Below are 12,537 nucleotides of genomic sequence, written 5' to 3' on the forward strand. Positions count from 1 at the left end.
TACCTCTGAAAGCAACTTTCTTGGCTCCTATTACGAAATCGAGATTTCAGTTTTATTCTGAGGTTTTACTTAAAAAGAAAGCACCTCCTACAATAGTTTGTTTCATTTCTACCACTGCTCATTTAACTTCTCAAGACCCTCCCTCTGCTGAGTTACAAGCAATATGACAGAAAGTGAAATGAAATTTTAAATAAAGCTTGCCTCAGTTTTTAACTTCATTTTACGGAACATTGTCACACTGTACCTTTAAAGAAGTTACCAGCAAGAAGTAATGTACCAGACATTAAGACAGAGCAGAGCCCCAGCCTTCCAGAACCTAGAATACATGCACTGGCATGCATTCAAGAGAGAGGGTTGGCCAAAAAAAAAAAAAAAAAGCGAGAGACAGAGACAGAGAGAGAGAGAGAGAGAGAGAGTTGGCATTTTTTTCTCTCCACGACAGAACAGGTCAGAACCCTAGCTGCTTCCATGGGAAGCCTCAACCCCAAAGAGTGAAAGGAACAAAAATCAATCCTGGTTGCAAGGAAACTGCTTAGGGTGAAAGAGGAAGCAATACTACTTATTTCTTATTCTTTAAAAAAAGCCACCACTACTAACATTTACAATATTTTAAATTCTATACAACTTACTTATCGGTATCTTCACTCTATCTTCACTACAAATGCAGAAAGAGAAATGCATCAATTTGCTTGAATGAGGAAAGTCTTAAGGACCCGCTCTAAAGTATCTATCACCACAGAACTTCACGAAGGTGTGGCACTGCAACAGAATTACTAAACCTTAGAAATTACAAATTCCAGTCTTTTCTAGATGACCTTTATGATCTATGGTCATATTCATGGTAAATATCCATCTACCATTCCAACTATTGTTCCCCCAATATTTTTCTAAAGAGCATAAAAAAAATCATATCCACTTTAATGTCATCCTAAGCAACACTATCCATGAAGACAAAGGTATGTGAGTTATTATGTTTTCATTAATACGCAATAAAATACAGAACTAGGAAACAAAAAGGACTCATCCATGTACCACCAAAAATCATCTTGTGTACCATCAATTCTACCAAAAACACTCGAATGCTCACTTCAGCAGCATATACACTAAAAATGTAACCGATGCCACACTTTGAAAAATAGTGATTTAGTCTCAAATCTATGATACAGGTAAGGAAACAGACTCAAAGAGGCGCTGTAACTTGCCCAAAGACACACAGTAACTGTGACAGAGGCCAGACTAGTTTCTAGACTTAGTCCAGTGGTGGTCCCACTAGAGTAGCATCTCCAGGGAATAGACCTATAGGGAAAATTCAAGACCTGGCCTCGGGGTACCTGGGTGGCTCAGTCAGCTTATGTGTCTGCCTTCAGTTCAGGTCATGATCACAGGGTCCTGGGGTGGAGCCTCCAGTCTAAGCACAGAGTCTACTTGCCCCTCTCCCTGCTCATGCCACATGCCCCGCCCCTCAAGTAAATAAACAAAGTCTTTAAAAAAGAAAAAAAAAAAAGAGAACTGGGCTTGGAAGAGTTCACCAACAAGTGAACCTCAAGCAGCTGGTAAGCCTTTTACCAGTATACCTGGGCATTTCACTTTCTCTGAGAAGCACATACACAACATGGTACTTGCCAGCTGACTCTCAAAGGATTTCTGGACCAGCTGAAAAATTTGCTGTTTCTTTCCGAAAGCCTCATGTAATTTTGCCCAAACTCAATGAACTTCAAGGTATACTGTAAAAGATAAAAACGTCTCCTGGATCAGTTTCCCATTTTTTGGTTCAACAGTACTGTTGCTACTGAGCCCCAGTCCCCGTTGCTCATGCGTGTTCTATAGTTTCAGGAAGATTTTCCATCTCTTGGTTTTAAGCCAGCCCTGGAAACAGGCTGGAAGTTTCCATCACAGAGTCACTCCTATACTTCCCAGATACCCAGAGAAGGTTTTATTTTCAAGTGATAGATAACCTGTGTCTATTGGGTGCCCATCAAGGTTTTATATACTGTCCCATATGTCCTCCTATATAAAAGTAAAATTATATAGTACCTGGCCCCTTGGGAGCCGCCAACCCAGGTGAGCTTAGCTATGCATGCATGTAGCTAATAAAAGCTGATGTTCTTAGATGTTTATATCTATGCCAGGCACTGTGCCATATCCTTATTGAATCCTCACAATTATTTCCTGTGATTATCCTCCCTTTATATATGAAGAAGATAAAAATGAGACTTAGGGATGTTAAGTGGTTCATCCAACATCAAACTGTAAGTAGGTGATAAAGTTCAGGCTCAAACCCAGACTGACTAGGCTGATGCTCTTAACCAATGCACTATCTTTTTTCAAGTCACACTGAAAGGAAACATGAATTCTGTATATTTGATATCTTATTAAGTGAGCTCATTTCTTGCACTAGGGAAGTCTAAAGCTAAAGCACCTGTTAATAAGTTCAAGGAACTATAACATATCCTGGGAATGCTATTTTATACTGGCTGAGGGAGGAGATTGTACCTTTGTAATCCAAAGCTACTCTATCTGCACTTTCTTAACAAAAAACTCCATCTAATTAACAGTAAATACATATTGTTAGTTATTATCTAAATCAACTTTAGGGAGACTCCTTCCATTACTACTTATGGGATGCAAAGCTGGAGTATTAATGTGGTATGATAAGAAATACATTTGGGAAAAAAATGTGTGTGCATGTATATATTTGGTCTTTGTCCCAGCTCCTAAAACTCTTGGTACATCCTTACTTTTATAAGTGTCCTTTGATATTCCTAAGGATTCCCTGGTGGACCACACTGGAGTTTCTGCTAATGAAGTGACTCAGGGTGGGCCCTTCCATAGCTTCACAACAGAGGCTGGCCACACCAGAAAGACCAGGCACTTGATTAGAAGGTTGGAATTTTCAGACCACAGGGGAGAGGAGAGTGGCTGGACTTCAAGCAGCAGGGCAATGACTGAATCAATTATGCCTACATAAAGGAGACTCAATGAAACTAAAACCAGGCTAGGGGAGCTCCAGGACTGGTGAACACAATGACATGCTGGGAGGCTGGCATGCCCAGAGGGGCCATGGAAGCTGTGCTCATTCATATCTTGTCTCATGCATCTCTTCCAATTGGCTGTTCCTGAGTTGTATCCTTTATAAAGAAACTATAATCCCGAATACTTTTCCCAGTTCTGTGAGTCATATGTTCTGACAATTATTGAATCTGGGGGAGGGTGGTTGTGACGAACCCCAAATTTGTAGTCTGCCAGGCAGAAGTGCAGGTACCTTGGGGTTATTCGGTACTTGTAGCTGGTATCTAAAGTGGGACAATCTTATGAGAACGAGTGATTATTTTGAGGGGTATGCACTAACTCCAGGCAGTTTGTATTAGAATCGAACCGTTGGACATTTAGATAGTATTAGAGAATTGTTGTTGGAAAAACATAATTAATAACCTCAGAAAAAGTCCACATTAAAACCAATTAAACTGGTGCTCAGAAGCCACTTCTCTACTTGATCTAATCATTAAATCTACAGCTGTCACCAATTCAGAGCCCTGCTTGCCATTTTCAGTGCGAGTAGGAAATTGGCTCCTAGACAGATCCACAAGTACCTGGTAAAATAAAATTTCTTTTAAAAGAAGAAAGATGGGGGACAGCCTGGGTGGCTCAGCGGTTTAGCACTGCCTTCAGCCCAAGGCCTGATCCTGAAGACCTGCGATCGAATCCCACGTCAGGCTCCCTGCATGGAGCCTGTTTCTCCCTCTGCCTGTGTCTCTGTCGCTCACTCTCTCTGTGTGTGTCTATCATTAATAAATAAATAAAATCTTTAAAAAAAAAGAAGAAGAAGAAGAAACATGGGGTACCTGGTGGTTCAATGGTTGAGCATCTGCCTTTGGCTCAGGTCATGATCCTGGGGTCCTGGGTCAGGGAGCCTGCTTCTCCCTCTACCTATGTGTCTGCCTCTCTCTCTCTGTGTCTCGAATGAATGAATGAATGAATGAGGAGAAGAAGAAAGACTTAGGAACTAATTTGACCTGGTAAAGAAAACATGGACTGTTGCAGAAATGTGAAGTAAAACATGATTACTCTTTAATAATTTTAGTTGTGATTTATCCCACATTATAGTCTCCATGAGAGAATCATGAATTACTTCAATAGTTTACATGTAACTGTTCCCTTTGCACAGTAGACATTGTTAAATAACAATCACCACCTAGTATTTGCTTCATTATGTACTTTTACCCAAACTCTGATGCACCCAAGGACATCACATTCCCTCTTGTTTACCAACTTCTGAACTTCTGATTTGTCAAAAGTAAAATCAAAAGAGACAGAGATCTCAAAAAACTTAAGCCAGCACTCCACAAGCAATCTTTAAGACCAATCTGGTCAAACCAGATACTGCATCCCTGCATTCACCACTCCCCATCAGAAATATACTTTCCAGCAATGGGAAAGAACACTTGTGGTCAGAGCCCTGGTGAGGGCCACTGCATTACCCAACTCTACAGGCCCCTGTTTCCCTCCTTAGGAACAGTGTTCCTTGGAGTTGGGCAATCCTGTGGGCCTGCTCCTTTCCTACCCACTCTTCCCCCGGACAGTGCCACTGTTAACATTTTTACCCTTTCCCAGCTGGACCACTGATGGGCATTTCTCTTCACCCAGTGTACCCAGCCCGTAATAACACCACCACCCCTGCCCCACCATCTCAAAGGCCTGCTCTTCTACACATCTTCCTCCCCCCACAACTGAACCCACCTATCTAAATGCCTTTAGAAGTCTTTAGACTTTTCTCTTTCATAAAATGTTAGGAAATCCCCAAGTAAACTTCTCCTTCTCAAAGATAGGCATCATCTGTAACCAACTATTTTGAGTAAATGACTGAACCAATGACTTGTTACTTCAAAGAAAAACCAATTTACTAGGAGTAAAAGAATTATGGAAACATTCTTTAAAATGGACACAGAGCATTCACTTCTTGTTCTTGAATTCCACTCACTTAGAAGAAAGAAAATGTCACTGAAACTGAGAAAAATGTCTCCTCTAAGGACCTGGGACTTCTAGCATGTCCATGATCCTGCCACTTAGAAACCACACCAGCAACCTCACTGCAATGGTATTGCTAACCTTCTCTTTCTGTTTAAAGAACAGCCACTAGCTGGGGCATCTGGGTGGCTCAGGGAAGGCAGCTCGGTCCAAGTCTTAGTTTCAGCTCATGACCCATGAGATTGAGCCCCGGGCCAGGGCTCCACACAGGGAGTCTGCTTGAAGATTCTCTCTCTCTGACCCTCTCCCCACTTACATGCACATACATGTGCATTTTCTCTCTCAAATAAATAAATAAATCTTAAAAAAAAAATTTTTTAAGAGCAGCCACTAGCTGGGGCACCTGGGTAGCTCAGTTAAGCATCCAACTCTTGATTGCAGCTTAGGTCATGATCTCAGGGTCATGAAATGGAGGCCCATGTTGGGCTCCACCCTCAGCAAATGTCTGCTTGATTCTCTCTCCCTCTCCCTCTGCCCTTTCCCCCCTTCACTCTCTTAAAAAAAATAAACAGCAGCCACTAAGTAATCATCAAGTAGATATAAAGCAAGAGTTTAACTGAAAACAAATTTGCTTCATAAAAAAAAGGAAAAAAAAGAAAAAAAAAAAAAACAGGGCAGGGATGTGGCCATTGTAGTTATTTCCCAAAACTGTCCTGTCAATGGATATACCTAGGTTTTCCTGTTCAGATCACAGGCCAGGTCACTGGGAAAAAGAAGTATTTGGTTCAGCATTTTACATAGGTATTCTCTATAGCCTGCCTGATAGCTTAAGAAATGAAAGTGATAAAGCCTCAACTCCTATTTGAAAGTACTATTGTCACTTTCAGAAACATTCTGAGGATATAAGGCCAGCTACTTACTAGTGCCCCCACTCGTTAATAACCTCATTTCACATATCCTTCAAAGGTGGTTGTGGTTATAAGGAGTCTTCCTGAAAGAACAGCAATTTGTGACAAAAATGAGTAAATGACAAAAATGAGTAAAGAACCAAGAATATATAAAAAAACCAAACAGCAAGGATTCCAATTAAACTCAAACAAAGTGCCTACACATATGAGGCAGTGTAGATGAGAAAATAAAATTAGTACAGAGAAGATTCGAATCTGGTCCTGTATCTTGCTCTTTAAGCAACTTTATTATAACCTTTCTAGATTTCAATTTCCCGACTAAATCACTGCTTTTCAACCTGTTTTTGGCTTCAGAACATTCTATTCTATAGCATTCTTCTGGGGAAGCCCAACATAACAGAGTATTAAAGTTAACTTTCAGAGTGAAGCATAATAGGGGAAATGGAAGGAAAAGAGCAAAACCTCCTCATTCCACCACAGTGTACTCCAGCAATGACCTACAAGAGGGTTCCATTATAGCCTAGTTTGAAAAAACACTACACCAGATATTCTAAGGTTCTTTGAGGGTCTTTTTCCTGCTTCTTCCTAAACTGCAGGAAAAAGAATGAACTGCATTCAATATAATAAATGCTATGATTTGAGTCTTGTTCAGAATCAGAATTATTGATCACACACCAACCCATCTTAAGCAGATACTGCAGAGTCCAAACCCTTCATCAACCAATAAGAGCTAAAAGTTATAACCAAACTCTGCAGTCCTGACAGGGCGGAAGCAATCTATTAATAAAATAAGAGGACAAGTCTTTCCAGCACACTGTCTCCTGGAATGACAGCAGAGACTAAAGCAGTGGTTACAAAAGATGCTAAGTGCTCTCCAAAAATGGGAAGTACTACACTATACAGGGTTTTGCTATCCAAGATAGCATCATATCTGGTCTGGATTTACAGGCCTTAGCAACAGAATTATTTCTAGTCCCTAGGTCCTGAGGCTGAGCCCTCCAGCAGGGCAGGGCAGAATAGGAACACAGATGATGTTTCTTTTCTTTTTTTTTTTTTTTAATTTTATTTATTTATTCATGAGAGACACAGGCAGAGGGAGAAGCAGGCTCCATACAGTAAGCTTGATGCGGGACTGGATCCTGGGTCTCCAGGATAGACCCCGGGCTGAAGGTGGCGCTAAACCGCTAGCCACCCAGGCTGCCCACAGATGTTTCCTAAAGCTATGTAATCTAAGCTTCCATGCTGCAATTCAGCTCAAAATCCAACACCGCACAGCTCCACTCAGGACAGTCCCAAGCAAAGCCACACTCTCATCATTAGCATGATGCCTACCTTTCTATGCACTCAGGTTGGGATTGATGCACTGGTCATAGGTGGCTTATTTTGGCCACAATAAGGGCTAATCACGACCTCAAGACTGACTTATTGAGTTTCCCTATTCTGATATATGGTATTTAAGTAAAGTTTCATTCACACACATCTAAAGGAAGATTCTTTGGAACTTTCTCCCTCCCATTTTTTTCTTTTGGCATATCAAGACTTCAAAGAATTAGAGTTTGAGGCACTTCCAACCTTCTCTCTCATTACTTTGCTAAATAAATATGTTGCTAAACATATTTAAATAAATAAATAAACATGTTTGCTAAATAAATATGTATTACTCATTAGTTAAATGGTTAGGTGCTATGGTAATCTTGTTCCCCCAAAAGAAATAGGACCTTCCATCACCTAGAGAACCAGACACAAGAACCAGTGAAACTAGATTTGAACTGAAAGACACTAACTCAAACACCCTGGTCCATTGTGCAAAGAGCTTCAGAACACTGCAACATTTAGGGAGAATTGGTCCTGGTTCACTGGTATCAACACCTGTAAACAGACACAAAAAGGTAATTGTAGTTATCAAGAGCTGGGGAAATAGAGTTACCAAGTAATTACCATTGTTTCAATCGAGTTACCACATCTTCACCTTGAAACAACTGGTAGCCAGTGTACAATTAACTCTCCTTATTGCAGCACAGACATCAAAACAGTAGCCGTATCGGAATGCCTGGGTGGCTCAGCGGTTGAGTGTCTGCCTTCAGCTCAGGGGATTATTCCGGGTTCCGGGATCGAGTCCCACATCCGGCTCCTTGCAGAAAGTCTGCTTCTCCCTCTGCCTGTGTCTCTGCCTCTGTGTGTGTGTGTGTCTTATGAATAAATAAATAAAATCTTAAAAAAAAAAAAGTAGCCATATCAGATTAATTTTAAGTCACTCAATGCAATACAAAACACCACAACTCCAAGAATAAGTGGCATCAACTAGCTTCCAAGGGTGCCTACCTTTCAGAGGAATATGACCAAAAGCCCCTGAAGTTTAAGAAAGAAATTAACTGGCATCCTATATTAAAAGCCAGCTCAGCTCCAAGACTCCAAATTCATTTAGATTTTGTGGATTCTTTCCCCAAACACAATCAGTGGCCAACGTAGGAGTCAATCAATGGCTTTTCCCTGTGTTCAAGTGCCCTCCTATCCATCTACCTCCTTTCAGAAATTAGAAAAGAGTCACCAGTCTCCAAACTGGCTGATGAAATTTCAGCCTACAGGATATTTTCATATTTGCATTATAATAAACCATTGAAATGAAGATGAATAGTGGACAGCTTAATAACCCATTGGCTAAAGTATCTGAAGCCCAGCATTAGCATACAAAGTCCAAAATTCTTTAACCTAGACCAACAAAAGCCCTGTGTGTACACACACACACACACACACACACACACACACACACACACGTATATTTTACTATCAGTTCTCCGTTCCTTTGAGTTACTCTGCAGTATGGAGAGCGGAGTCTATTGTTTGCCTGTCCCTAGCTGTTCACTTTAGTCACTAGTTTGCTAACTAAAAGACTTTCCATTTGTATTCAAGTCCGAATTAAGTAATTCAGTACCAGGCTCTATTCCACTCCCTTCATTACCCTCAGGACTGCCCAGTTAGCTCTATTCAAAGTTAGTTTTCACAATCCATCTACCAATGCTACTAAAATACCAGAACTTAAAACAGGTGACAGGTCCTTAATTTCTGATTTGTTTTTCCTCAAACACTAAAAAGTTTTTATTTAGCATTTCTAATACCAACTTTACTACAAATAGCCTAAGCAACATTTAAGTCCCTCAACCACATGGCTCAAAGGGCCAATTCACTCAAAGAACACACTAGTCACTGTTGTGGGGTTCAAAAGAAGAAAAGAGAGTATTCTTTCTGTTTCGGGCCACTGTGACATGGCAGTAGAGGGCCAAATCAAGGAGGAGTCCTGATTGGGCTTCTCAAGTGGACAATCTGGTCAAGGTGAGGCTGAGAAGTAGCTGACTACTAGAGATGAATGGCCCTAACAGAAGCCAAAATAGGTTACATCCCCGGGTTACGTGCCAGCCCAAAGATGCCGACACAGTGGGACTGCGCCCACAATGGTCATTTATCTACTGTAATCCACTGAAAGAACTTTTAGCACCAACCTACACCTCAGCTGAGTGTTATTAGTCACCAGGCAGACCAGACAAGAGAGGAAATATTGCAACACAAAACCTGCCTCCCTACAAAAGCAACTTCAAACTTAGATCCTGATGGACATCTTTGGAGATCAACAGGGACATATTATTATCACCTGCCCAAACTTCAACCCTAAATTCATACACAGCTGGAAGCAAAGGAGGATTCATGCATTAGAACATATGCAGGGTACTTGTTATGCAATTTTAAATAGCAGCATACAGGACAGAAAACAGTAAGAAAAAAAAAGTGCACTCTCAGTTGAACATTCTGTTTAATATATATATATATATATATTTTTTTTTTAAATTATTTATGACAGTCACACAGAGAGAGAGAGAGGCAGAGACACAGGCAGAGGGAGAAGCAGGCTCCATGCACCGGGAGCCCGACGTGGGATTCGATCCCGGGTCTCCAGGATCGCGCCCTGGGCCAAAGGCAGGCGCCAAACCGCTGCGCCACCCAGGGATCCCGAACATTCTGTTTAATTCTGAACACAGTTTGACGTTTATCTGCCAGAAAAGACCCAGGTGACCACAGCCATCTCGCCTCCTCTCCCACACTCAGCAGGGTGAGTTTTTTTTTATTGCAATAATCCAACAGTACCTGCAAAACAGTAAGTCATAATGCTCCAAGAAAGGAAACAGAACTGATCAAAAAGGAGCACCACTTTCTATTTCCTTTTTCTTGCTCTTATTTTGCCTACCTATTCTGAGCCCAGCCTCCACCTCTCTGACCTAAACTTTTCATTTCCTTTTTGTTCACGAGGCTCTGGCTGTTACTCCCCTTTCCCATTCTCCCTCACCTCTCTACCCTCCCCCTCCTCCACCTCACCCCTTTCTTCCCAAGCCTTAGAACTTGCCAGAGTCATTTGTGCCAGTTTCTGCACTACCTAGTCCCAGGAACCTGGAAGGCTCCTCCCCTATATCTGCATGTCTGGCTTCTTTTTATTCAAAGCTCAACTTAAGGGTCACCTTCCTTGAAAAGGTCTTCCTTGACTGCATCCCGATTAGACATGTTTTGTCATATCACTGTACTTCAGCACTTAGCAAAGTCTGATTCGCTTATTTATTCTGCCCCACACACTCCAGCGTAAGCGCCATAAGAGTTCAGACCTTATGCCTGCATTCACCTTTGCCAACCACAGCCCAAAATACTGGCTAGCTCTTACTAGCTAATCAATAATGCTTGTTGGATGAATGAATTTTGGACTTTATATTCAATGGTTCCAAATCAATTAAGGTGAGAATAGTACTCATTCTTTTCTTTTGTTACAGTTCTGTGAAACATCTAAACATGATGTTGTTACTTGTATAATCAAAGCATTAAATATCATTTTATCAGGCCTGAAAGCCCTGATGAGTAGGATGGGATCCGTTATAATTCTTCTAGCAATACGCATCATAAATTCAGTTATAAAGGCCCAGGACTTATGGACACTTTCTAACCAAAGGACCTCTAAAATTTAGGCACTATTTCTTAAAGCTCTTCAGAAAACACAGTTCCACATGCAACAGAGGACTACCGAAGAAAATATCAACATCAAAATAGGAACCATTACATTTCACTCTGAAATTCCTACAACAAGCTAAAAGAGGACTACTTGGTGACTTTTTTTTTTTTTGAAACCCACAGAACATCAATAGAGATCTTCTTTCCAGTCATTCTCTGCTTTCTTCAAATAATTTTTGTTATTGGTTTGTACTTTTTTTTCCAAACAGATCACATTTTCTCATTTAAGTCCGTCTATACACAAAGAATCAGCTAAATAAATGAGAGCATAAGACAGAAATCAGCACAAGCCAAAAGTGTCACTGAAGACTTGTGTGCCCGACACAAATAGAGAAAAAGATAAAAGAGCTATTGTCCAATTGCAGAAACAAAAAAGTAATATGGGGTTTTCTGTTCTCTGAAGTGCATCATGAAGTGTGGGTGGAGAGAAACACAGAAATCCAGAATTAGCCTAACATCAAATCATTTTGGAAAGAGTTGACAAGATGTAAATTCCTCACACACAAAGTATTTAGAACAAGAGACTTTGATTCCTGGGCTATGATGCCATTTAGGAATCCTTGCAAGGGCTTTGGAATCCCAGTATTCATAGGAGAAAATGCTCATCTTAATTTGGAGCTACCAGGCATTGAGAGGTACTCCCAATGTGACATAGCCTGTAACTGAAGTATTACAAAGCTTGCAGGAAGATCTGGGAGAGAGGCTGAACACCAAATTCAAGAGGTAACCAAGGTACCAAGTGTCATAAAGGAAAAGAAAAAAAAAAACCCACCATGATTACCACGTAGCCACAGAGAACTGAGGTGGAAACGAGGGGTGTATACGAGGAAAGATAAGGGGGAAAGGGGAATGGGAAAAAAAAAAAAAAACAATACGTTGTCACCCCGTCCCACTTCCTACACAGGATACAGGCAAAGCTTCCAGCCCCATTACCTCAGGCACAGATGGTTATCGTTTATAGCAAAGGTGCACAGAAAGGCCTTCAGGTCTGAGCCCCTTAATTCCAGGGCTGTTAATGATTAAAGGGAAGGATGGGGGTGGGGAGGAAAATGAGGGAGGAGGGAGCCGAAGATTTACCCACCACCTCCCGCTTGGACTCCTACCTCACAGAGCTTACCCGGGCCATAGGACCAGAGTCGACACCCTCTCCAGGGCTGTTCCAGCCCCCAGATCCCCAGGCCTGGGTTGAGGGGTGCTGGCCGTGGCGAGGCAGGGACAGTAGGCAAGTTTTCTTGAGCCCTGCAGCTGACACGCCACAGGCTCCCCTCACAGCCTCTTCTTCCAAAAGGACCAGTCCAGACAAGGCGCTGATTTCCACTCCTCCCCTTCCACCCCCTTTTCTCGAAGGTACCCAACCCCCGCCCCTTCATCTCTCAATGCTCCCCGCTTTTCCTTAACCCCCCCCCCAAAACTCACAGCTGCTCCAGAGGTTCCTCCAGTCAAACCCTTTCTGGAAACGACGGCGGCCCGGCGGGTCCAAACCACCTACCATCCCCGCTCGCGTTTCCAGGATCCCTACCCGCGCCGCCGCCGCCTCTTCTTCCACCACTGCCGCCGCCTCCTCTTCATCTGCGGCCCACCGGCGGCGGCCGCCCCCAAGCCCCGCCCCCTCTATCGCCTC

At 42.1% G+C, this 12,537-nt stretch overlaps 1 protein-coding gene across 8 annotated transcripts in view; it reads right to left on the reverse strand.

Annotated features, from left to right (window-relative positions):
• DCUN1D3 (defective in cullin neddylation 1 domain containing 3) overlaps positions 1–12,492 on the reverse strand; it is a 39,666-nt gene extending 27,174 nt beyond the window's left edge. For 2 of the 8 annotated variants that reach the window (XM_055340030.1, XM_055340031.1), the window contains exon 1: positions 12,333–12,491. The gene's annotated coding sequence lies outside the window, so the exon portion shown is untranslated. Of the gene's footprint in view, positions 1–7,811; positions 7,830–11,849; positions 11,869–12,019; positions 12,164–12,332 lie in introns of those variants that run through there. The other 6 variants (XM_055340032.1, XM_055340035.1, XM_055340033.1 and 3 more) reach the window with 6 other exon arrangements.
• Between the last annotated feature and the right edge of the window lie 45 nt (positions 12,493–12,537).

Source organism: Nyctereutes procyonoides, unplaced genomic scaffold, assembly GCF_905146905.1.
Source record: "Nyctereutes procyonoides isolate TBG_1078 unplaced genomic scaffold, NYPRO_anot_genome, whole genome shotgun sequence".
Classification (NCBI taxonomy): domain Eukaryota; kingdom Metazoa; phylum Chordata; class Mammalia; order Carnivora; family Canidae; genus Nyctereutes; species Nyctereutes procyonoides.